This window comes from Myotis yumanensis, unplaced genomic scaffold (genome assembly GCF_028538775.1).
Source record: "Myotis yumanensis isolate MYYU_CA2020_CCGP unplaced genomic scaffold, mMyoYum1.0.hap1 SCAF_1, whole genome shotgun sequence".
NCBI classification, from domain to species: domain Eukaryota; kingdom Metazoa; phylum Chordata; class Mammalia; order Chiroptera; family Vespertilionidae; genus Myotis; species Myotis yumanensis.
In genome coordinates, this window is record NW_027223752.1 from 147609335 (window position 1) to 147636171 (window position 26837).

The window sequence follows — 26837 nt, forward strand, 5'->3', positions numbered from 1 at the left end:
TTGGGCCATTTTGGTGTGTGTGTGTGTGTGTGTGTGTGTGTGTGTGTGTGTGTGTGTGTATGTGCTTTCCCCTCCCCATAGCTTTCCAAAGAAGGACCCTGACTCCCTCTAGTGGATGTCAGCACTAGGCAAATAGGCTAATTCTGCTGGGCAAAGTCCTCAAGCCAAGAATCCGTGTCCTTAAATGCCCTCCTGAAATAATGGGAGCTGTGTTTCCAAAGGCGACTCGTCCCACTGTGGAGAAGTGATTGTCTCTAACAGGCCATCTGTGTCTGCTGCTGCCACAAGACAAGACATCAGGGAATATATATTTTTTTCCTTCAGGGAAGTGTCCCAGGCTTTTTTTCTTTTAATTAATTCAGTAATCTACTGAGTTGTGTGTTTTTTCACCAGTGTTAGCAACTTGTCATGCTGTGTCATGGGCAAAAGGTATTGCTAATATGAGCAGAGTCCAGAATAAAGCAGCAGGGAACCTGAGAAAGTCATACAAACTATTGGAAAAAGTCACAAAATTACTTTGTTTTGCTCTTTTTGTAAATGTAAAAGTTTAGGAACATTGAGGAAAAATAAGAGATTATTACAAGAGTTACTGACAAATTACTTATTAGGGGCTCCAAAGTCTTGATGACATTCTTTTTCATAGGTTATCCAATTACCTCAGATAGCCACATTGCTATTTTAAGAATAAATTGAGAAGCTTTCATACAAGAATCGTCTAATTCTTGATTGATCTTGTTATGTGCATATATAAAGAAGTCTATAGCCAGCTGAGGTGACCTGGTTCCTGACAGAGTGCCCACCTACCTACTACCCACCTACCTACTTCCTCCCAGCTTCTTACCAGCTACGTACCTCCCTCCCTGCTTCTTACCTCCCTACCTCCTGTCTACCCACCTGCCAACCTCCTACCTACCTACTTCCCTACTTCCTACCTACCTACCACCTAACACCGTCCCACCAATCTACCTATCTATCTACTACCTACCTACCTAAGGCAAGCTATTCAAATACCCAGGTCTAGATTTTCTTATTTGTAAAAGTAGAGGATTGAATCAGATGACTTGTAAGCAGCTCTTCCTGTATTAAGTTGGCATGAAAACAGCATTTAGCCTCTTCTCAGTGAGCAACCTAAAGGAGGATTCCCTTCCTCTGTCATCCACCATCACTGTTTGCTAGTGATCTAAGGAGAGTTCCAACTATGAAGCAGGAGACATTTCCTTTTTCTAAATTGTAGCTGAAGTGTCCCCTAAATGTTCCATTGCTGTTACAAACAGGGCATCTGAGCATCTTACTCTGTACTTGCTGGAGAACAGATAGCCTTCTAGTATTCAGTGTGCAGTGGGGGAGAAAATGTCCCCATTTCGTGGGAATCTCAAGAATGAGCCTGCTGTACTGGAATTCTTTGCCGCTTATTTAAACTGAGATCAGAGTGAACACCATAGCTCTGACCTGTGCAAATACAATAAGCACTTCAGCCCAGAAACAGTTTTGCCTCTTTTATTAGGTTGGGCTTTCATATGTGTTTGAAGAGGAGCTATTTATGGGCTTGCAAACAAAGTGCTGGAGAAAAGGAATTCAAAAGATGTCCTTGAGCGAATTCAGGGGGGTTATTTCAAGAGGCTAAATTGCACATTAACCCTTCACCTTCGGGCACACATAACCCCCATGCTGCCTGGGAGAGATGGTCATCCAGGGGCCAGGTGGAGATATACTCTGTGACCTTGAGAAAGTCACTTCCTTAGTGTGCTGGCTCTTGCTTCGGAAAATAAGAAGGCTAATGGTGACCTCCTGACCAACACGGAAGGAAAAGAAATTCAAGATGGGAAAGTCTGTTGTGGGCGAAGTAGGGGTCCATTGATGCTGACTAGCTTATTTTCAGCTTGTTCATGGCTTGGTGTTTTCTGACCTTGGTCATGGCAGTCCTGTAGAAAGAATGCATGACCTTTATTCATTTATTTTTAAAAGTAGCTTACTCTTTCTCTGATGTGCCCAATGTAATGTAAAGCTATAGCTGTATATTACATCATAAAATCAATCTGTTGGACAAAAAATGCAATTAGCCAGGATGGCGTTTATTTGAATGCCGACAGAACCAGTTTTCTGCCTCTTTAGGTAAAGACAATGGACACTGACTTAACAGTGTCATCTTGTTTTTAGTTTTTTTCTTCTGCTGATCACAGTTTAGTCCTTTGACAACTCTTAAAAGGAAATCAATCTTTTCTTTGGTCGCTTGGTTACCTTTTTCATTGTGTGATGAGTGAGGTGGTTGAACTTCCTGTTAGAACAGGGCAGTACTGTGTTTCCCAAAATACTTGCACGTGATGTTAATAGATGATACTCTAGAAAAAGGTTCGGTGATCAAATGACTTTAGTTAGCATTTCTCAGAGTGAACAAAGCAATCTCTGTTCTCTGTGGAACCTCAGTTGACCCTGCTGCTGTGCCATCCCATGACTGGTGATAGAAGGAATGAGAGCATCCTAGTGCCGCTGGCGCACGTAGACGTGGAGTAAAGTGGCTGATCTGTTGCTAGGGAGTATGTGTCCTGGTCAAATGATTGAAGAATGCTGCATTCAGAGGTGCCGGCACCCACTTATGCATTATCTCCTGCACTCTCCCAGGCTGCCTGGTATACATTCTGCTGCCACCAAGTGGCCCTGTGCTAAAGAAGACCCTGCTCCGCCTCTCCTCCAGCTGAGGCTCTCCCCCAAGAACAATGAAGCTGCCCATCCAGAGCCTGTGGTCCCTCTCCTTCCAAGACCAGTGGTTCTCAGAATGTGGTTTCCAAAACATCAGCTTCACATCCCATAGGAGTTTGGTAGAAATGCAAAGTCTTGGACTCTAACTCAGAACGACTGAATCAAAACCTCTGAGGGATATGACCAGCAATCCGTGTTTTAACAGCCCTCTCGATGATGCTGAGGATGGCTCGAGTTTCAGAACGGCTGTCCTCATCTAGACCAGGTTCCAGGGTGCCTGAAACCCAGAGATTCCTGCTCCAGTGGCTCTGAGCTCATCCCCAGGGCTTGCACAGGCCCCTTTCCTGGGTCTGAGGACTGATGTACTTCCAGTGGCCCATAGCAGCTCTTGGAGGAAGTTGGGAGATAGAGCTTGGTGAGCTGCATTGTTCAAAATTACACTTCAAATATCTATGCCATTATCAAGCACATTTTTCAATGAGTGAGGATAAAACATTTTTAAACAGTTTGTTAACCCATTAGAGAAATGAACAGTTTGAATCTGTACAAAGCATCATGGTTTATTTTTTTTAAAAATATGTTTTTTTAAATTGATTTTAGAGAGAGAGGAAGGAAAAGGAGGGTAAGAAAGAGAGAGAGAAACATGGATCTGAAAGAGAAACATTGATCGGTTGTGCCCTGATCTGGGATCAAAAGAGTGACCCCTTTCAGTGCATAGGATGGTGCTCACACAACTGAACCACAGTGGCCAGTGGCATAGGTCTGTAATTTGCAACGTTTAAAACAGATAAGCTTCCCTGTAAAAGCAGCACCGTTGTGACATTTTAACCTTAGTATTCCTCTCCTTCCTCACCCTCTCTTTCAACAGAATCCACACCAACCTCCTCATAATTCTTTTCAAGGGCAGCCATGTCCCTACAGGCCTCAGAAAACTCTTCTTCTCCCATACCCTCACCCATGTGCCAGGGGACACAGGAATTTGGCACACCTCAAGGCAAACTCGTGGTCCAGGCGAGCCCAGGCCTCAGCTCCAGCTGTGGTGTTGCCCAGGATGCACACAGCTCGCTGTACTTTGGCCAGATCTCCACCAGGTACTACAGTGGGAGGCTGGTAATTAGTGCCAACTTTGAAGCCAATAAGGTGCAAGTCCAGAAACTGGATGCTGCACTTAGTCTTGATAGTGGCAATGGCAGCACTGACATCTCTGGGAACCATGTCACCAGGCTACCATAGGCAGCAAACCCGGTATTTACTGTGGCGAGCGGCACATTTTACCACCTGGTTGGCTAGCTCACAGCACTCATTGGTGATCTCTGCTACAGAAAGCTGCTCATGGTGAGCTTTCTCAGCAGAGATGACAGGGGAACATGTAGCAGAGAGAAGTGGATGCGGGGATAGGGCACCAGGTTGGTCTGGGATTCAGTCAGATTAGCATTCAAGGCTCCATCAAACCTGAGGGAAGCAGTGATGGAGGACACAATTTGATCTATTAACCTATTCAGAGTAGTGTAGGGTGAGCACTTAATATTGAGGTTTCTACAATAGATGTCATAGATGGCCTTGTTGTCAACCATGAAGATACAATCAGAATGTTCCAGGGTGGTGAGGATGGAGTTTTAGGGATCAACTACAGCTTTCAAAACCTGCAGGGCTGGGTAAGTGGAGAACTCCAGCTTGGGCTTCGTGTCATGGAGACATTCCATCAGCAAGGAGGTGAGCCCAGCCGAAACCGGTTTGGCTCAGTGGATAGAGCGTCGGCCTGTGGACTGAGGGGTCCCGGGTTCGATTCCGGTCAAGGGCATGTACCTGGGTTTCGGGCACATCCACAGTAGGAGATGTGCAGGAGGCAGCTGATCGATGTTTCTCTCTCATCGATGTTTCTAGCTCTCTATCTCTCTCCCTTCCTCTCTGTAAAAAAATCAATAAAATATATTAAAAAAAAAAAAAGGAGGTGAGCCCAGAACCAGTTCCCCAACCAAAGCTGTGGAAAACCAAGAAGCCGTGAAGACCTGTGTACGAGGCAACCAGTTTCTGAATTCAGTTCAAGATGAGGCCAGTGATCTCCTCGCTGATGTGTAGTGTCCATGGGCATTATTATTGGCAGCATCTTCCTTGCCTGTGATGAGCTGTTCAGGGTGGAAGAGCTGGCGGTAGGTCCAGTGTGAACTTCATCAATGACTCTGGGTTCCAGGTCTACAGACACTGCCCTGGGCACCTGTTGCCAGCACCTGTCTTACTGAAGAAGGTGTTAAAGGAGTCATTTCCTTTCAGTGGTCTTGTCACTTGGCATCTGGCCATCAGGCTGGATGTCATGTTCCAGGTAGTAGAGCTTCCAGGAGGCATTGCCAATCTGGACACCAGCCTGGCCAATATGGATGGAGGTGCACTCATGCATGGTTCCTGTTTTGCGGCTGCCAAGAGGGTGGCGGAGAGGAAGTGGAGAGACTGTTGCTTCATACAGCATGGCTCTTAGGCAGTTGATGTAACAGAACCTGATTTAAAAATTTTAAATATTTAGACATATAGTTGACAGTCCTCCATTTTTACTTTTACCCTGGTCTCTGAAAACATTAGGAGTAGGCCTGCTGTGAAACATTTTTATTCTTTCATTTATTCATTCATATATTATTTGATGTCTCTCTCTTTATTGGTATTCTCTATATTCATCATGCCTTTCTTTTTTTACTTTTTTAATCATGGCTTCCTTTTGTACTTTCAACAGATTTATTCTGGCAAGTTTGAAGTCGTTTTCTGTTATTCCTACCATCTGTTTGCTCTCACAGGCTGTGTCCACTATCTGTCCAGCATATGAGTAATACTTTTCTATCTCTTTTATGTCTTGTAATTTTTTTTTTGGAAACTGGATATACTTCTTCCCTCCCCCACCCAGAGCTTGTTATTATTATTTGCTTGTTTAGTTTTTTAGTGACTGGTTGGATTATTTAGAAGTCTCACCCCCCTTCTTCTTACCTCCACCTTCTTACTTCCCCCTCCACCAAAATATAAACACAATGTTAAGCTTCTGATGTTGCTCCTCAGGGAAGCACAGCTCTGGGTTTGCCCACAGTCACCTGGGATGACAGTGGATTGAGTAGGGCTTTAGTCTACTTTTTCCCTGACCACTTCCAGCTGTTAGACTTCACTGTTGCTAACTGAGTAATTGCTCTATTGTTTTCCACAATATCCTAGAGACATAAAGTGCTCTATAGAAAAATCCAATTACATTCAGGTTCCCTTGAAGGAAAAGTTCCTTTGGTCACTGTTTAATCTTTCTTCTGACCCTATGAGAAGTCTGCCCAAATCTCCTACCTCAGCTGTCTTCAGAAAATTAGTCAGCCTACAGTTTAACCTCTATCTTCACCAAATCCACAAACCTCCTCCTAATTTTCCAACCACAACATCCACTGTTCTTTAGAGCTCCCTTAGGCTTAAAATTCTCTACACTCTGTTGCAAATGAAGCTACTAGTTCATTTGGGAAGATATTAGGAGCTGTTTTATGACATGTTTGTCCCCAGACAAAATCTCTGAGCCAGGGCTCTGGAGCTGGGAATAGGAACAATACACCCTTTTTCATGAATGGGACCCTCCATTTTGGGAGTTGGTCACTGGGTGGATGGGGTGGTGGAGTTGAGGGGGTTAAGGAGCAGTAGTCGGAGGTGTTCTTAGAGTGCCTCTCCTAGTGTGGGACCACTGCCTCACAAGCCAGGCTAGGAGTGATGGAGGACCCAGTATTCTCAGAAGTATTGTAGTGAAGGTAAAGCCTGCCTTCCACAGGTAGCTTAAGGGAACTCCAGTCTCTCCAATGCCCTTGCCTACAACTTGGCCTCAGCAACAGGAAGTTGAGGCAGAATGAGAAATGTTGATGTCCAGCTCCTCCTAGGAAACAAGCCCTCCACTTTGGAGCTGGGGGAGAGGAAGCCCTGTGTTCTTGGCTTCCCAGTGTGGAGGAGAGTCCCTGCCTTGCTGAATTGGGAGGGGTCAGGCAGGGAGTGGCCTTGGCTAAAATACTACAGACTCCCTTTTCTTATGGAATTTTTATAGAATTTTCTTACATAGAGAAAAATTTGTGCACTGGCAGGGGAGGGGGGGTGGGGGGTGTGCCCTCTCACAGTCTGGGACCCCTCGGGAGATAACCACCTGCTGGCTTAGGCCTGTTCCTCTGGTGTCAGATGGCAGGCCCGATCCCTCGGTGCCTGCCCCGCCGCCTCGGGTCGCACACACAGCAGGGCTGATCTGGGGGTTGGGGCGCTGCCCCGGGTCGGGTCGCACATGGGACAACCTGGGCAGGTCACCCACGGGATGCCCGGGCAGGCTGCCTATCGCTGCTGTGCCGCCCGGCCGCCCCAGGTCAGGTCGCACACAGACGCCTGCAGCCCTGGGTTGAAGATAGCAGGCCCAGATGGCGGCAGGGCAGGCAGGATGGCGCTGTCCTGCCCCACCGCCCTGGGTGACAAATAGCAGGCCCAGATGGTGGCGGGGCAGGTGGGATGGCGCTGTCTTGCCCTGCCTGCAGTATGCAAATTAGCCACCATCTTTGTTGGCAGTCAATTTGCATATCGTGCCAATTAGCCAATGGGAGGCATAGTGAAGGTATGGTCAATTACCATGTTTGTCTATTATTAGATAGGATGTTCTCTCATTTACATATGCCTTTAAGACCATCCCCAGGGGCTTGAATGACTTTAAAAAACTATTTTTTACAAGTTTCACTGGTAAAATGTCTGGAGAACTCCTCAGTTCTTCATTTAAAATTATTTGGACATTTTATGGAGCATCTACTGTATGCCAGTTGCTATACTAAGTGTTAGGAATCTAGTAGTAAACAAAAGGGACACAGTCTTTTAGCCAGGTGCTTGACATGTAGGGAACTCAATAAATGTTTGTCAGATAAATAAATGACTAACAAATAAAAGGTTTTGTTTGTTTGTTTGTTTTTATGAGAGGTCTGGGACATTCTTGAAACATCTTGCTAGCTGAGTTTCTAGACATTCAGAGGCACTAGGAGTGTTATGAGGGCAATACCTGTTTACAATAGCTTTGTTCTATTACGCTGTTTGCACAATTTTCTTCTAATCCCAACCTTATTAAAGGAGTATGGGTGGCAGTTGCTATCACTATTCTCTGTTTCCCTCCCTTCCCCTCTGCCTTTGGGGACCTTTATTAAAGATTAAAAATGTGCCCTTACCACATGGCTGCAGGCTAGATGCTACAAGGCATATTCTTGGCATGGTCCTGGCCAGGAGAAACCCTATTTGGGGCTATGCAATTTCAGAAGACAAGTCTGTTCTCATTGGTGCGGAATTCTCCAAATCAACGTTTCTATTGATTTCAGAGAGAGAAGGGAGAGGGAGAAAGAGATAGCAACAACAGTGATGAAAGAGAATCATTGATTGGTTGCCTCCTGCATGCCCCCTACTGGGGATCAAACCCACAACCCAGACATGTGCCCTGACGGAGAATTGAACCATGATCTCCTGGTTCATGGGTCAACACTCAACCACTGAGCAACACCAGCTGGGCTCTAATTCACATTTTCTTGCAGCATCTGATAGTGTCCTTTCCACAGATCCATGATATTATTTCTTCCTAATTCTTATTGTTCTCTTAGGGAAACACTACAGAAATGCTGGGCTGATCTGTATAAGAGGAAAAGTATGGTATCCAGTCCTAGAAAAATTTTGCTGCCTCTGCTCTGACCATAGCACCAGCACTTCGTGAGTGGAGGGATAGTCTGATCAGCTGCCCAGGTGCGTTATGTTTGGCTGAAACATATTTGAGTATTGGAAGCTTTGTCAAAAGATATGTTCTTGCCCAGGTTGCAGGCTTGATCCCCAGGAGGGGGCGTGTAGGAGGCAGCCAGTTGATGATTTTCTCTCATCATTGATGTTTCTGTATCTCTCTCCCTCTCTTTTCCTCTCTCTGAAATCAATTAAAACAATATAAGAAAATATATGTTCTTAACTCTGAGAACCTCTCAGAGTCAAGTAAGTGTAGAAGTGGGGGGCAGGAAGGAGGTGGATAGCTAATGGGATTGAAGGAGGACATGAGATGTGTATAGGTTGAAAAAGCTCTCCCCAGAAACAGATAATGTTAATGTCTTGGAACCACATAGATATTCCTAGAAGTTTGCAGATCAAGACTATGATTTCAGTAAATTCCAAAACAAGCATGTCCTGTCTGCAACTCATTTGTCTCTATTTTTGCTCTGAACTTAGGTATAAACAGACCCAGTAAAAAGTTATTTCAGTGCCCATGAGAAGTGCTAAATAAGCAACGCTGGAGAAAAACATCCTCCATGCACAAGTTGGGGAAAAGAGTCTCTTCTTGGCACTTGAGAAAGCCAGGCTAGGAGGGGTTGGGCTTACTGTTGGGCCAACTTTCCTTAAAATGACCATGGTGATCTCATGCTCCTATGACTTCATTTTTACATTAAAGCATTTCTTCAAATGCATAATAAATATAACTTACTTTTAGATTTTTCTAATGTATACTTAAGTTGAAAAAACTATTTTGTCATTCACATATTCATTTACTTAATTAATTTATTCAGCAAGCACTCATTAAATACTATGTGCCAGACACTGTTCTAGGCATTAAGATAAAAATGAATAAGATATAGTTCCTGACCTTAGGAATTCCACAGTCTAATAAGGTTAATAGGTCCTAATACACATTATTGCAATTGGACAGCATACAGAGAATAACAGAGGAGTCTTTGGGAATACAGAAAGGCAGAACCTAATTCTGACTGGGTGAGGAGTGTTTCCAAGGAGGAGGGAACAGTTAAATTGAGTTTTAAAAGGAGAGTAGGAATTAGCCAGTTAATAGAAGGTTGGGTAAAGGCATTATGAGCATAAAGTTGACCTATACAGACACAGCGGTGAAAAATCTCACCACGTGTTCAGAGAACTACAAGAGTTGGGTTTATTAAGTGCAACATGAGGGACAAGAAATAGGCAGTTGCATCCTGGAGAGCCTTTTTATGGCCCATTAAGGAGTTTGAACCTTCCTTTCTAGGCAAAGAGGAGCTATTGGAGCATTTTATACAGTGAAGGATATGGTCTGATTGTTGGCCTTAGGTAGAATGGATTGAGGGCTGGGGACAATATTAAAGTCAGGGAAACCAAAAGTCTGTTGGTTAATAAATAGATAGTAAGGGTTAGACTTGAGAAAGAGTTTGGAGTTTAATCTGTAAGAATTGGAGATTGAATGCGGGCATGTGGGAGAGGAAGTAATCAGTGATTGTCAAACCTACGCTCTTGCTGCCAACCTCACCTTAAGAGTGCTGTGATAAGCTACCCACGGTCCTTCCTACTCTCCCAAATAGCTTGTAACAAATCACAGAGCCTGGAACTCTGTCTTCCTATGTCTTTATGTCTTTAAGATTCTTTCCCTCCCAAGAACCCCATAATAAACTGTTAAAATGACTAAATACCTTTAACACTTGCTAATGTGTTAGTTAAAAAAAATTGTTCACATTGTGGAACTAGATCTTTATAATTACTTTGGGGGCATTTTTCTTCCTCTGGGGACTTTTCACACCTGAACTTTTAAAAGATCTTTTCTGTACTCTTTTTGAAAGGAGTAGATGAAGATGGAAAAGCAAAGGTATGTTGCCCTTAGCAACGTGACTTGGAATATCATAGCACCATGACCAAAAATAGTGACTTAATTAAAGGGTGCAGAACATTGGCAGCCTACAGGGGAAGGTCGACCCACTCTGGCTCCAAGTACCATAAAGAGGGTCAGCATTGCATTTCCAGACTGGAATGGAAATTTGCCTTAGGTATAGGTTGTTTAATTAATAAATAATTCAAAAAATGTTCTTTACATTACAAAGACAAACGCAGTTTCTGTTCTTCTGAGGTCATATTTGAATTGAAGGAAAGAGAGAGAGAGAGAGAGAGAGAAAAGGAAGAAGACGAGGAGGTGAAAGAGGAGGAGGAGGAGAATTTCAGATAGTGAGAAATGTTATGAAAAAAGTAAAAATCCTATATAATAAAAGCCTAATATGCAAATCGACCAAATGGCAGAACAACCGGTCACTATGATGTACACTGACCACCAGGGGGCAGACACTCAATGCAGGAGCTGCCCTCAGCCTGCAGGCCCCAGGCCAGCCAAGGTGGGTGCCAGTGGCCCCCTCCGCCCCATTGCCCCACCAGTTGCCCCACAGGTCGGCCCTGATTGGTGGCCTGAGTGGGAGCATTGCTTAATGGATGATTTTAGTGCCCTGGATTTCCCCAGTGACATTATTGGTATATTTGACTTTTTTTTTTTTTTAAAGCATGAATGACTTAAGTTCATTCATGGGTTCTTTTTTAAAAAAATTTAATTGTTGAGAATATTACAGATGTCTCCCCATTTCTCCCCACTGCCCCCCTCCACCTGGTTCCCATCCCACCCCAAGTCTTCACAACCCTATTGTCTGTGTCCATAGGTAATGCATATAGGCATATAAGTTCTTTGGTTAATCTCTTCCTGGCCCCGCTTCCCCCTTCCCACTGAAATTTGGCAGTCTGTTCCATGTTTCCATGCCTCTGGTTCCATTTTATTCATCAGATTACTTGTTTGTTTATTTTTATTTTTAGATTCGATTGTTGATAGATATGTATTCATTGCATTTTATTGTTCATATTTTTTTATTGTTTTTTCCCCCTTACTAATTGCTTTTTTTCTTGCTGATTTTAAGGTTCTCTCTTTGTCTTTAACCTTTGGCATTTTAGTTATGATGTGTCTTGGTGTGAGACTCTTTGGGTTCCTCTTGTTTGGGACTCTGTGCTTCCTGGACTTGTAAGTCTATTTCTTTCACCAGATAGGGGAAGTTTTCTGTCATTATTTCTTCTAATAGGTTTTCAATATATTACTCTCTCTTCTCCTTCTGGAACCCCCATAATGTGAATGTTGGTATGCTTAAAGTTGTCCCAGAGGTTCCTTACACTATCTTGATATTTTTGGATTCTTTTTCTTTTTGCTCTTTTGATTGGGTGTTTTTTGCTTCCTCATATTCAAAATCATTGATTTGATTCTCAGAATCCTCTACTGTTTAATCCCTGTAAATTATTCTTTATTTCAGTTAGTGTACTAGTATGCTTAATTACTGACTGGTCCTTTTTCATGTCTTTGAAATTCTCACTAAGAAAGTCTCACTGAAAGTCTCACTAAGTCCCTTGACGCTCTTATTAAGATCCTTGAGCAACCTTATAATTATTGTTTTGAACTCTGTATCTAGTAGTTTGTTTGCTTCCATTTCATTTCCTTCTTTTTCTGGAGATTGCTTCTGTTCTCTCATTTGTGACATGTTTCTTTGTCTCTGCATTTTGGCTGCTTCCCTGTGTTTGTTTCTATGTATTAGGTAGAGCTGCTATGTCTCCTGGAATTGGTAGAGTGGCCTTGTGTAGCAGGTGTCTTGTAAAGTCCAGTGGCTCAGCCTCCCCAGTCACCTGAGCTGGGTACTCTAGGTGTGCCCCTGTGTGGGCTGTGTGCACAGTAGTTGGGTCTTAATTGCTGTTGTCATTACTGAAAGGAAATTACCTCCAGGCCAAACTGGCTGTGAGAACCAGCTGTGACTATAGTAGAAGAGCTGCTGTGCAGGAGACACTCTTCTGGAGCAGGACTTGCTTCAGTGGGGTTTGATGCTTACTGAGTCTGCCCCTTGAGTGTGTTGCTCATTGATGTGTAGAGTTGTAATCTGGTGTGGTCTGAATCTGTCCACTGGGTGCACTGGCTCTGGAGCCTCCTGAGAGGTGCAAAGTCAGCCACTGCCTGGGGCCACCTGGCAGGAACTACAGAGCAATCTTCAGATAGCTGCTACTTGTGTTGGGGTTGGAAGTGTTCAGGTGAGGCCAAGCTTCTTGGACCTCTTATTGCTAGATACAAAGCATGCTGATGCTAACTGCTGTTCATTTGAGAGATTTAAGGAAATTCTGAAGCCTCAGCCAGGACTGTCAATTCATATGGAAAAGCCACTGCAAACAGCTTGGGTTGGGCTGCAAATTGGATGGGGCAGGGTCTCTGGGAATCACCAGGGTGGATCGAATAGTGTGAGCCAGGCTGATGAAAACTCAGATATGATTGTCAGTCAGCTCTGCAATGGGGAAGGTCTCAGCACAGGAACAATGACCCCTGCAAACACCCCTATCTGGGCGAAAGTCACCCCTAAGTTCTTGCTCCAATGCCAGGCAATTAAGTTTCTTTTCATATGTCCCTGAATCTCCCTGAGCCCTGTCCCAGTGCTGGAGCTCAGAGGGAGCATATCTATGTAATTTTGTGCACCGGCCCTGTAAAAGGAACTGCCTGGATCTCCAGCATCCTCTGTGTCACTCAGCCACAATCTCCGCTGGTTTTTACAGCCTGAAGTCATAGGGACTTTTCTTCCCAGCTCTGGGACCCTGGACTGGGAGTTTGGTGTGAGGCTGGGACCCCTTGCTCCACATGGGAGGCCACTGCAGCTGAGATATCTCTCCTGATTAAAAGTATGCCACACATGGGTGTTGAACTAGCCTGTTCAGTGCCTCCACCCTTCCTACCAGTCTCGATGTACTTTCTTCTTTACTTCTCTAGTTGCAGGACTTCCATCCAGCCAGCTTTCAGGCAGTTCTGAATGATAATTGTTCTGTATTTTAGTTGTAATTTTGATGTGGTTGTGTGAGGTGGCGAGTACTGGCATTTACCTATGCTGCCATCTTCATTCTCTTATATTTGTCATTTGGAGTGGATCATATTTTAACTGCCTCCTTTATACAACAAAATTAAAAGAAGAAGAATAATGCCTGGAAAAGAAATGTCATAAAATTTCTCTTTTCGTGAACATTGCTTATATATCCAGGCTAGGGAAATAAATAAGGCCTAAAAAGAAATACTACACTACAAAAAAAAAGTAACAAAATGGAAAGATCTACAAAAGTATAATTTAAGCACCTATGAAATAATATCACTAATATTGTTTTTCCAGAACTCATTGTGTAACTTCAAAGCAATTATCAATTAAACTGAATAAATTGTATATTAAAAGAGAATATTAATATTCAGTAAAATATTTCATGTATGAATTAAAGTTTTCACCTACAAAAAATTATACTACATAGTTTTCACTGTTTCACAGTTTTAAAATTGAAATATTAAATAAAATTTAAAAAGTTCCTACAGGTTGTCAAATAGAGTGACAGGATTGAAATTCAAATCCATCTTTGAAATCACTGTGCTATCACTGTTTATTTATAACATACTGTTTAAATGCAAGAACATGTAGTACCTTGGAGATTGCGGACATGAACTTTACCCAAAGCAAACACAAGATATTCTGAACTGGGAGAAACTTACTCTCCAAAGGAACATGTGTAACTATGTTGGCATTACAGGGCAGTTATATAACCGGGATTTCTCTGAATTAAATTATATATAGAATACAATATGTATTAAAGCATAAGTTACAAAAATGTGATCATATGACACACATATTATCAATATTAGCAATAAACTGCAGCAATTGCTTGAAACTTAAACCAATTAAAGGTTTTTTTTAGGTGAGGGGTATTTTACAATAAAAGTAATTTTACAATAAAAGTAATAATAAAAGTAAACTGATTTTGGTCAGATTTCTTACTGCTTTTATATTCTCTACAGACAATGTGTCACCTTTTCATCTGTACCCTGGGCTTGAGGGCTCCTCTTGTTCTTCTGCCCATGATGTGTCACTGAATTTTCCCCAAACTCCTCTCCCTCCTAACTTCCTGATGCTTAAAATTCTCTAATTCCTTTGGTGAAAGGCTTTTAGAACGCAAATATCCTAAGTATCACTTGGACCCAGTGATCATTTTCACTTTAACCAGAGTTTATCAGAACTTATCTGAGAGTTCAATTCATTCATTCTTTCATCTATTTACTCAACATGTTGAATCATCCCACAATATGGGCCAATGAATAGCCAGGCTGTGTCCTAAAGGAACACAGTTTTGTGGGAGAGACAGACATGAAGCCGCACTTTTCATTCAGTGTGATCAGGGCCAGAGTCTGGTTGGTTGTTCACAGAGAAGCCACAGCTCTGTGAGGGGCTAGTGGAGGGGAAGCTAATAGAGGAGAAACACCTGGGGAAGGAAGGGTCGGAGGCGGGAAGCCCAGGCCTCTGATCACTGTGTTTAGAGCCCGTGTCTGCAGTCACAGTGGCTACACATCACTGCAGAGGTGGGTTCTGCTGGCGCTGAATACTCTGAAAAGGACTCATTTCCGCCTCGGAGGAAGACAACGAAAAGGAAAGTGTCTCACAGTGTGGGGAGGAGGGACAGAGAGATTGTGTTATCCTCACCTCTTCCTTCACAAACACCCCCAAGGTGCCGCATACCGTGACTCTTCTGAGCCCTGTTTCCTGAGAGGGGCTCACATACATTTTCCATTAATTAAAACACTACTTCCTCTGCATGGAGGCTGGCAGGAGTTTCCATGAACCGAGCTAACTAAACTCCTGCCAAACTGTTCATCGTGTACCTGTTTGCATAATGTGCCTCTTCTGAGGTCAGACTTGGGAGAACAATTGATTCTGTGACACCCACCCCCAGGAGCTGATGTTTAAGCTGTGGTGTGTGCCTGGCTGATGTCAGGGAGCCAGAACAAACTCTAACAAGGAAGCTGGAGTGAGGGAGTTCACCTTGTTTTATGAATCTTGGAGCTGTTTTCTTAGAGGGCGAGATGAAGAGAGATGCGGAGGGAAGGGGTTTAAATCAGAAAAGTCTTGAGAAGTCCTGTGCCCAGTAATCTCAGGTCAGTGCTCAACTGGACTCTGTGACCAGGAGCCAAGCCAACATGGAGGGGCCAGGCTAATAAGCATCTGACAACATAGGCAGGACACATATCAGAAGCCAGGCTCCCCACAGCTTCCAAAAAGTAGAGGAAGGTAACCATCAGACTGGCTTCCACCTCTTTATCATAAAGCAAAAGGGAACCACCTGTTTGATAAAGCCACAGGGGCCAGTAGAAAGGGAGAATGCCTCTCACTAGCCAGATGGTGTGGAGAGGGTGAAATTTCCCGGGCCTTTGTTTCCTCTTCTGTAATATGGGTTGGTCTTTTTGATCCCTAAGGCCTCTCTTCCAGTGCTGAGAAGCTGACCTTAAAGTTCAGTCCTGCCCTGGGGTGGAGAGCAGGAGGGGCTTGTGGGGGAAAGAATGGGCCAGCTGAAGTCATCTGTATATGTTCTGACAAGCTGATGAGCACTGAGAACCCTGTTGTCATTTGTTCATGAAGGAATTATTCTTGCAACATATTAAGGCTTTAATAAAAAAGAACAATATATAGTCCTTGCTCTCAACGAGTTTATAACTGTGAGAACAAGACTGATATATATAGCAAATGGAAAACGAATATTCAAGATTTAAAAGCAGCTTCCGAACACTCCCAAGGCAGCATCATATGGAGTAGTACCAGCAGAGTGTTCAAAAGAACAGCTTCTTAGAATTCGCAGAGGGACTGATTACTGTGTGCTGATTCATTGCTCTGGAAGCTCCCACCAGGTAACAATTCTAGAGCTCTTTAGAGAAAATGAAAGTGACAGTAGTTGGAAACTGGAATAAATGAGGCCAAGGTCATAAGAGCCATGCTTCATTGCAAGGATTTAAAAAATTGTTTCTCAGCCACACACTGTGTCCTCTATGCTGGGCAGTGAAGAGAGCCTCTGTGCCCAAGGCAGGGGTGAGGGAATGCCAGAGGCCTATTGGGAGGCCCCCCAGGACTGCTTGTTGAGATGAATGGAATGAAACTGCAAGGTTGACAGATCAGTGCCCAGCCTCCTGGCCCTAAACACCTGCTCCCAGGACCAGCCTTCCTCTCCCCACCCCCACAGCGCTATCAGCTTTAGCTCATTTAAAGGGCCCCTTGGCTCACTCAGTCTAGCCCAAGTCAAACTGATACTGCTGTAAATTAATCCAGTTATTAATTAACAGCAAGGAGCAAAGGGAAGGCTGAATTTTATCGGCATGCCGTTTGTGCAGCTTTGCCAGGAAGCTGCAAAGCCACCAGTCTATTCTCTGCAGATCCTTGGTGGGGAAGGGTCTAGACCGGGGAAGAGTAGACGCATGCCCAGTAAAGTCTAGGGGACATAGGGAAGGTACTTTTCTGTCAGTCACACCTGGGAATAGGTCATTGGCCAGAGTAGGCGTGGCCACTGCAAGAGTGGGAAGATTTGAAGTACTTAAACTCCCAAACAAAGGAGTTCTTTTTCTTGGTTTAAACTCTTTGGACTCTTGTTGCAGGGGCTATACTCTCTTGGCTTCCCTGCATTCGCCCACATAGTCCACAGCCATGTGAACCCCCCACACAATGGACTGATGGACTGTAACTGGCCTAATGCTGTACGGGACCCAGCTCCACCACAGAACAGAATCTTTCCATGCTGGGTTTGCATTTAGCTCTGCTGAATCCCCAGCTGCATGTCTTCCAGGACTGGATTAAGGGAAATGGGACTTTAGAAACCGAGGGATGTAATTCCATGCAAATAAAGCTTTCTACTACATCTCATTCTCCCAGGGGGGCCTCTGGAAATTCTTATTCCAGTGGTACCTCCAAAACCCCACTCTCGCTAGCAATGGGGAAAGACCATTCACGATTTCTCCGATAACACAAGGACCTCACCGTGGGAAGTACATCCGATTCTACTGGGGCCAGACAAGTCAGAACCTGAAGTTGCTCCCCTGTTCCTGTGGTGGACCCAAAGGTAATCTCTTATCTCTTCCTCCTTCTGGGTATTTGATTCTTTCTGCTCTTTTTCCATAGCCAGACATTCCCTGCCTACCTATCAAGGTGCATCTGGTAGGAAAAGGCTGTCCCAGCCCCAGCTCCTTGGATCTCTAAGTACAAGGCCCAGGATCATGTCTCAGGATTATGATTCAAATTCTCAAGACAAAGAATCTCTTAGCTCACCATGGGTCCCATTTCTAGCTTGGATCCCATCACCTGTGGCCAGAGGACATTCCATCCCTTCCCCAGGGCTTTTGGGGAGCGGCCAGTTTTCAGAGAAGGATGTGTAGACAGCCTTTCCTCCAAGAAGCCTCTACATATTCCTGCTGCCATTGGGCAGATCTCATCTCTAATTACTCACAGGCAGAACAGTGTCCTCTCTGGTGACACTGAGGCCGAGAACTGGGCCTACAGCTGTTTCTGCAGTCCTAGGGTCTAGGACCAGGCCAGGAACACTATGTCTGCAGCATTTTAGATATTCCATAAGCTTTTGTAGATGAAGGCAGTGAATGACTGGTCAGTTCAAGTCACCTGGCCAATGAAAAGGGCAAGGAAGTCAGCACTGAGTGTGTCTCATGGAACTGTGCTTTATTCCTAAGGTTCAGTCCCCCACCCAGTCCTACAGAAGACCAAACTCTGTTGGCTTCAGAGCAGAGTGGCACTTACTGTGGTGTAATATTCTTTTCCTTTACACACATTTTCTATTTATTAACACAATTCTTCTTCAGCACATAAGTTGGCAGGGACCTGCAGAGCCAGAGCACTTTGAATATCTGCCAAAGTGTCTACCCGGTGCCTCCTTGCAGGCATGTTGGGAAATGACACTTGGCTTCTGCCTCGACAGGAATCTCTGCACCTTTGCTCTTCTTTCCACATCACGGTGTTCACTCGGATCCTGTCTCAGTGTTCAGTATGAGTCTGCACTCAATGAGGAGCTTGTTATAAAAAGGAGGAGTTATCAGGATCCTATCACATTCAGCTCCAGCATTGTGTGTGTGTGTGTGTGTGTGTGTGTGTGGTGAGGGGAGTGTTAACCCCTAATCATTCAACGGAACCCTCCACCCAAGTTTTTTAGAGTTTCTATTGACAGAAAGCTGTCTAATCATTATAATGGTGTAGACATGGACACTTCCCCTCAGCCTAGTCTGATTCCTTAATTCCTCTCTCTCATCCTTTCTGGCGAGTTGTTCTCATTTCACAGAGCTCATTTTGCTCAGAGTGAAAACTTGTTTTAAGCATGATGCTATAGTTCACATGATTTAAGTTTAGATTGTACTTAGGGGGAAGGGAATGGCTGGGTAGATTGAAAGCACTAATTTCTCTTCTTTTAAAAAAATCTAGTAAGTCCAAACTTATAGACATTATTCTCATTCCCATTCATTTTGAAATAAAGGATGTTGAGAAGTATTTGCACAGGACACTCAGTTCCTCCTCTGGGAGAATGCCCTGGTTTGGGGCATTTAAGGGAGATGAGGTCATGGTCAGGTGCTGAGATTCACACGGGGAGGCATCCTGTGACTCTCAAGGGTACTTGGCTCTGATTGCAGGTGCATTAAAAGAATCTCCTTCCAAAAAAACAATGTTTTATATTTATAAATAAACTCTCAGAATTATTAGGTACAATCTAGCACTTTTGGTGATATGTTGTGGATATTTTAAAATGGTCAGAATTCTCATAATTGTTGGCTGAAAAATCTCCATGGACATGTGGTTTTCGTTAAGACAACCTCACACATCATCCATTCATAACACATTACTGACTCTGTTCCCTCTATTAGCAGCTGGAAAAAATAATGGAAAGTTGAACTTAAAATGAATTTACATGTTTATTTAGCTTGGCGAATCAGCTGCGGGAAAATATGTTCCCAATTCTTAATAGGTACTCCACTTGATGGATAAGGCAGGTGCCCGAGACAAGGTGACAACTCAAAAAGGCACCTGGCTTATGATAATGTTTATCAAAAACATGACAGGAAAAAACAGATTGGAATATTCTATCTGCCAACAAATTAGATGCTCTCAAGCCTGGAGGCAGCTGACTGACAGCCTGTTTAAACTGTGGCTGCTTACATAATAATAGGACCATTTTGTATTCTTGATAATGCATGTAAATTTACCAGTAATACATTCCTTAGGCTGTGGTGGAAGAAGAGGGCTAGCTTTGAGTACAAGGGAACCTGGAGAACCCTGGAATGGAATCTGAAGCTCTCAGAGGGACTGCTCACGATGCTTATACATTCTCTTTTTATTGTAAACTAGAGGCCTGGTGCACAAAATTCATGTGGGGGAGGAGGTCCCCTCAGCCCAGCCTATACCCTCTCCAATCTGGGACCCCTCGGGGGCTGTCAGACATCCCTCTCACAATCTGGGATCACTGGCTCCTAACTGCTCACCTGCCTGCCTGCCTGCCTGATCACCCCTAACTGCCCCCCCTGCTGGCCTGGTTGCCCCCAACTGTCCTCCTGCTAGCCTGGTTGCCCCACACAGCCTGCTATTGAGTGGTTTGGTCATTTGGTCGTCCCTCACTAACCCCCCTGCTGGTCTTGTTGCCCCAGGCAGCCTGCTGGTCATTACTGTTACTGTGACAGCATCCCAGGCAATTTGCATATTCCTCTATTATTAGATAGACTAGAGGCCCAGTGCACAAAAATTTGTGCACTCGGGTCCCTCAGCCCGGCCTGTGCCCTCTCGAAGTCTGGGACCCTTTGGGGGATGACCACCTGCTGGCCTAGGCTTGCTCCCTGGGGGATTGGGCCTAAGGTGGCAGTCAGACATCCCTCTGGCAGCCTGGGAGCCCTTGGGGGATGTCCACTTGCCAGTGGGGAGCAGGCCTAAGCTGCAGTCGGACATCCTTAGCACTGCTGAGGAGGTGGGAGAGGCTCCCACCACTACTGCTTTACTGGCAGCCATCAGCCTGGCTTGTGGCTGAGCAGAGCTCCCCCTGTGGGAGTGCACTGACCACCAGGTGGCAACTCCTGCATGGTGGTCAGTGTGTGTCATAGTGACCAGTCATTCCCAGTCATTCTGCTGTTAGGGTCAATTTGCATATTACCCTTTTATTATATAGGAGTGCCTGGCCAGCCTGGGTAAGGGGCTGATGGTTGTTTGCAGGCTGGCCACAGCCCCTTCAGTGTGGGGGTCCCCACTGGGTCCCCATTTTCAGGCTTGCCACGGCCCCCCAGAGGGCACCCTCACCCCATGCGGGTGTGGCCATCCTGAGTGAGGGGCTGATGGCTATTTGCAGGCAGGCCACAGCCCCCAGCCCCCAGCACCCAGTAGATGCTGGCTAAAAGCAGGTATCTGGGATTTATTTGTCTTCTATAATTGAAACTTTGTTGCCATGATCGGAGCCACAGCCATCTCAGGGCCGGCGGGAATCTTGGCTTCCTCAATCGCCCGGGCAACCAAGCCTCTAGCTTGCTCCAGCTCTGTGGCTGCCGGTCGCCATTTTGGTTGGGTTAATTTGCATATAGTCGCTCTGATTGGCTGGTGGGCATGGCTTGGGGCATAGCAAAGGTACAGTCAATTAGCATCTTTGTCTTTTATTAGTGTAGATTATCTATGTTGATCTTTCAGTTCTTTTAATTGCTATTACAGCTATCAACTTTCTAGTTAATAATGGTATTTTTAAAAATTGAAGATCTCATTTAAATGGAATTGTGTACATTTCTGGTCATTAAACGTCTGTCTGAAGTTGATTCAGGGTGCCTCCATTTTCTTTTCCTCAGATATTCCAGAAAGCCTAAAGTTCATTTTACTAAGTTGAAATCAGTGACCTTCCCAAGATTGCTTGGAACTATGTTGAAGGTAGTATTAAAGGGGGAAAAACAAAAGACAACAGATCCCAAATGGAGTCACTTATGCTGAGCCACACATCAGCAAACCAAGACTTAATATATAACTGTCCAATATATGACAAGCCGAAAGGAGTCACTCACACACATTTGTGTGTTTCCACAATGCCAGGTTTATTTGGAAAGACCTCCTCAATAAGCCAATAGAGTCATACTCAGGTTATACACAGAGAGGGGTGCTTACACAAAAGAAGTGAGCAGAGCAAGCATTGGGCATGAAGTCCCAGTCACTGGCAGCATCTCAGGTGGAGAGACGGGTGTCATCAGTCTCAAGCCAGGTGGCTACAATGGTGGCATGTCCTGTGGAGTGGAGGTCTGGCAGGGCTCCGAGCATGACAGTGGTACAGCCAGCTTGAGCGTTGGTGGTCGAGCTCTGAGTTCTTATAGCCTACAGGGGATGGAGGTCCCACCCATATCCAGATGGAGTCCCTTATGGGAGTGCTCAGGCTTGTGGTTCCTGGCCCCTCCTAAGGGCACTGTGCTACACCCGATCACCTCAGTCCTTACATGGCACCTGACATAACTGTCATGCTGACAGTGACTCCATATTGGGTTGTCAAAAGTGTCCGTATGTCTGCTTTGCTCTTGTTCTATCTATACAGTAGCCTAATTGCAGTTTCAGCCTCTCCCAGAAATGTGAGCTTTACCTAGTCAATTTGGAATATCCCAGTCAGGACTAGTGAGGTAATCTGTCTGATAGACCTCTTCCATCCCCCAAGGCAGCGGTTCTCAACCTGTGGGTCGTGACCCCTTTGGCGGTAGAACGACACTTTCACAGGGGTCGCCTAAGACCATCCTGCATATCAGATATTTACATTATGATTCATAACAGTAGCAACATTACAGTTATGAAGTAGCAACGAAAATAATTTTATGGTTGGGTCACAACATGAGGAACTGTATTTAAAGGGCCAGAAGGTTGAGAATCACAGCCCCAAGGGAAGATGAGCTAATCCACTCTTTCTTTGTCCTTGTCCCCTCTGCCTTCCATTTTTCAGCTCCTTATGGCTCCTTTCTATCTGCTAGATAGGATGCTGCCTTATTCATGAATCGTCAAATAAAGACAGTCACATACATCTTCAAATTTGCTCAGTTAAATTTTTGTTATTTAACAATAGATATTGTCATTCCCATTTTGTAGAAATCACAGAGAAGTTGTGACCTCCATCCAGTTGGTTTTGGGAACAACAGGTAGAATTTGCTTTTTTGATTTCTAGTTAAGCACTTTTTATATCCCCACTGCTAGATTACTACTTGGTGATGCTTGATAAGTGCGTAACTAGACCAGATGAACGTGGGGCAAATAGATGCAGTCATTGGTTGCAACTGGAGAAGGGATGTTGACAACTATTTCAGATGTTGTCAGGGAAGGGCCAAGCTCTGTTATCTTTTCTTCCAGTTCTTTTCCTCTGTCCCCACACAACACTATCACTAAGTTCCTGATGAGGGGTTTTTGTCCTTTCAGCCTGTTGCTGCTCTTTGAATATAACAGAATGTTAGAGATGACAGTCAGCTCAGAGAACAGCCAGCTAAAATTTCCTGTTTGTGGAAATTTTAGTAGGAATTAGACCCAGAGAGTTTAAGCCATTTGGCTGGTGAGGCTGTAATTCTCACATCTTGTTAGTAGCAGTGCCTGGGCCTCTATACACATCTTGATTCTTCACTGTACTTTATTTTCTAGTGATGGTTATTATTACTGATAGTTTTGGTACTTACTACATGCCCAGTGCTACACATGCATTTAGTTGCCACCGCAATCCTTAAAAGGGGTCACATTGTTCTCATTTTGAAAATGAAGGAGCCACACTCAGTGAGGTTAAGTAACTTGTCTGTGCAACTGGTAAGTGAAAAAGCAGGGACTTCGGTTTATAGAAGAGGCTGGAGAGCTCATGGTCTTCACACTTACTTTCCATCACGTTACACTCCTGTTCGGGAGAGAAAGATACTGTCACTATCAGAATGGCCTACATATCTTATCACATATTTGCCATCTATTTACAGAGGAATATTTTGGAACAAAAACACTGAAGTCCAGGCCCCCTCCTGCAGATATTTTGATTTAATAGGTCTAAAGCTTTCCAGGTAATTTTAATGTTCAGCTAGGATTGCGGGCGACTGTGGATGTTAAAGACAGGAGAAACCTTATTGTCAATGACTATTCTGGAATCCCAGCTGATCATGGGTTCCTGGGTGGAGCTTATCATCATCACCATCCTACTATTGCTATCAGCCATACTCATACAATTAAAACCAGGTCAGTGCTTTTCACCCTTTCACCACGATCTTTGCATGGATCTTTACTTTGTGGAGAAATGCAATGACGCCTGAATCTGTCACCTCCCTGGCTAATCGTAAGGCTCTGGAATGTGGTGTGGTATGCCAGGCTCGGTTGGAATCCTAAGTACCTCCGTCATCTGCACCTCCACTATTTTGCTGGTGACCACTGGACACAGTTATGGAAAATCTAAGTGGCACTCAGGTCTCTTTTTAGGATAACTAGGGGAACGCTCCCTTCCTTGGGATGATGGCGTGCTGAGTTTCAGGTAGCAATGGATGTCCAATCTCTTCTATTTTTAATTTTGACCTTGACTGTTAAGCTTGTAAAGTCCTTATGGGCAGATCCCTTGATCCTAAAATTGTACTATGCATGTGTACCAGTGGACAAGTTAGTGTTGAGTAGAAACATAACAGAAGCTACGAGCCATTGTTAACTTAGAACCTTAGTAACTTTAAGGGGAAACTGTGCATTATGTAGCTTTCATTCAGCCTGCTGGGGGAGGAATAATTTTGTTCATCTTCTCTATTTCATTTCCACTTTTATCTCCAACCAACCAGGCTAGAATCGGTCAGAAACAACTAGCAAAATGACCTGTGATGCAGAGATGCTGACCACCCACACTTCTAAATCTCGGCCAGTGTAGCCCCAAAAGGAAATAAAAATTACTCACCCACATCAAGATTTTAAAAAGTTATTGTAAAAAGAAAAACCAGACAAATGGACTTTCTGGTTCTCTTGGGCCATTCCCTAATAAAGAGCCTCGGATGGTTCGCCATGCCTCCATGCCCATTGGTTCAGGAGTGCAGCCTGGCATGCGAGGCCCTCCGCCATCTGCCTCCTCTTTTCTCCAACTCTCAAACCCACACTCACTGTGGTTCCAGAACCTGTCTTGCTGCCTCACCCATCTTTGCCTTTACTCAAGATGTTGCTTCTGTTTGTACTTTTCTTGCCCTTTTTGTCCATGTTTTATTGAGCTTTTCGTCCTCAATGAAGTATTTCCTGACACCCCTTGCCCTGTTAATCTTCCCTTTTAATCAACCACACAATACCCTATTCAGATTTCTGAGTACTTTCATATACATACTAGAGGCCCAATGCATGAAATTCATTCAAGAGTAGGCCTTCCTTCCCCTGGCTGCCGGCTTCCCTCTGACACCCGGGACTTAGGCTTCCCTTGCAGCCCCCACTTGGTCTGGAAGGTCGTCCAGAAGGATGTCTGGAAAGACATCCGGTCTAATTTGCATATTATGCTTTTATTATTATAGATTGATTTAGATGGCTAGTCTACCTGACAAATCCCTGAGCTCCTGTGTTTGCATATACTAGGGCCCTATCTGGCACAGCCACTTTGTGTGACATCTTTCTGCCTCAGTTTTCTCATCTGTATAAAGGAGATCATAATAGGATTGTGGAAGCCGTTAAAGAAGGTGATGCACATAATAATGCATAATAATATTAATAATGATAATAATTTCTATGCCTAGCACATACAACAAGAACAACAATAATAACTAACACCACAGCACTTACAATGTGTCAGCTTCTATTCTAAGTGCTTTACATATGTTAACTCGTTTAATCCTCTGAATATTCTATTAAGTAGTTGCTAATATTATCCCTGTTTATAGATTAGAAAACAGAAGCACAGAAACGTGTAGTTTTCCCCAGATCACAGAGCTGGTAACTGATAAAGATGGGGTTGGATTCTGGGCCATCTGGCACCAGAGCCCGTGAGTTTAACAGCAATGCAATACTCCCTCAAGTGATCAGTATATTTACTATTATAACTAAATTTACTATAATAGTAAATTGCAATTAGGTATGAATATGAGTAAAACCTATGACTCACTCTCATCCTGGAAACCAAGTTGCAATGGGTCAATCCACAGAGAAGCCTGCAGGGCTCGAGACAGCCCTGAGGCTCTCTCTCCCTCCAGGCCCATAGTAGCCCGTGGACCAGGAAATGGAAAGGAAGCCTCTTTCATTTCCAGGGAGGTTCCAGGTTGTTTCCAGCTCAGCATCTGCAAAGGTTGTGTCTGTTACCCTGACCCAGAAACTGCTTAAGAGAAGGTTTGATTAAGGAGCAGAAGTTTACTTGAGAAAACAAGCAGGAAATCAGTGTGGTCTCTTTGCCTGGCAAACACCTCATCCGCCCCCATATTGTCTATCAGAGATGAGGCGACGTGGTCTTTGGTACAGCAAACATTTGGCATGTCCATTTGCGCCAGGGAAAGGAGAAGACACATTTCTAAACCTTCTTCCCATCACCTTTCTGGATCTTGTATCCCAGGTAGTGAGTCCTCTGGGCTTCCCCACTAGGGGGTGCCGAAACATTTCAGATCGCTCTCAAGCAAGGGGCCTCTCCGCACATGAGCCCTGTTCTCTGATTGAATGGATTCCTGGTTATAAGCTCGAGGTTATGGTTTTAGCTATGCTAAGCATCCATGTGGAGGAAATCCTACAGGATTAAGTGAGGCCAGCTTGAACCATTCCAAGAGACTCAATAACTCTTTTCCTCACACTGCTGCCAACCTAACAATCCCTCCCAATCCCAGCCTCAGACTCACCCTTGAGTGGGCGGCTCTCTAGCTGGTGTGGGTGGGTAGGCTTGGGTTCCGACTTAGGCCCTGCTTGTTGTAGACTGGGTCACCGATGGGGCAGAGGTGCTGGGAGTGGACATCAATCACTCTTGGGATCTTTCGCTGGATGTAGCTTTACAGGATGTTTGGTGAATACCAAGTTGGCTAACTTTTCTTTATTTCTCTGACATATTTGTCCATATCCTGTCCTGTTTCATCAAAGATAATGGCAGGGAAACTCGAGGAACTGACCCTAGGGGGAAACCAGTGGAAATGCTAAGCAGAGCCAGAACTAGAGTGAGGCAAGTGAGGCCTCTAGGCAGCCCTGTGCTGGCACAGCCTGAGAGCAAGCAAATGCTTCCTGTCATTTTGGGCCCCAGGCAACCTTTTCCTGCCCCCTAGTCCCAGCCCACAGTTGCCAATGCTGGGAGCAGCACTGAGAAACAGCCAGCTACTTGTTTTCTCTTATTCTTTTAACCTCTCACTCCACTTCTTTTTACCTCCATCCTCTTAAACCTGTATCTCATCTTGCTCATTCCTGTTAATTGCTTGATAAGGATTAATGAGGACGTCCTAATCAGGGGCTTCTACAGTCAAAGTAGCTAACAGTTAGTCAGTGCTTAGTATGTGCCAGGCACTCTTCTACCTGTTTTTCAAGTGTTGGCCCTCTTGCTTCTCTCAGCTATGCATATTATGATTAAGA

The 26837-nt window shown here is 44.5% G+C and overlaps 1 pseudogene; it reads right to left on the bottom strand.

The window, feature by feature from the left end:
* Positions 1-3527: 3527 nt before the first annotated feature.
* Positions 3528-5092, bottom strand: LOC139005983 (tubulin alpha-1B chain-like; annotated as a pseudogene).
* Between the last annotated feature and the right edge of the window lie 21745 nt (positions 5093-26837).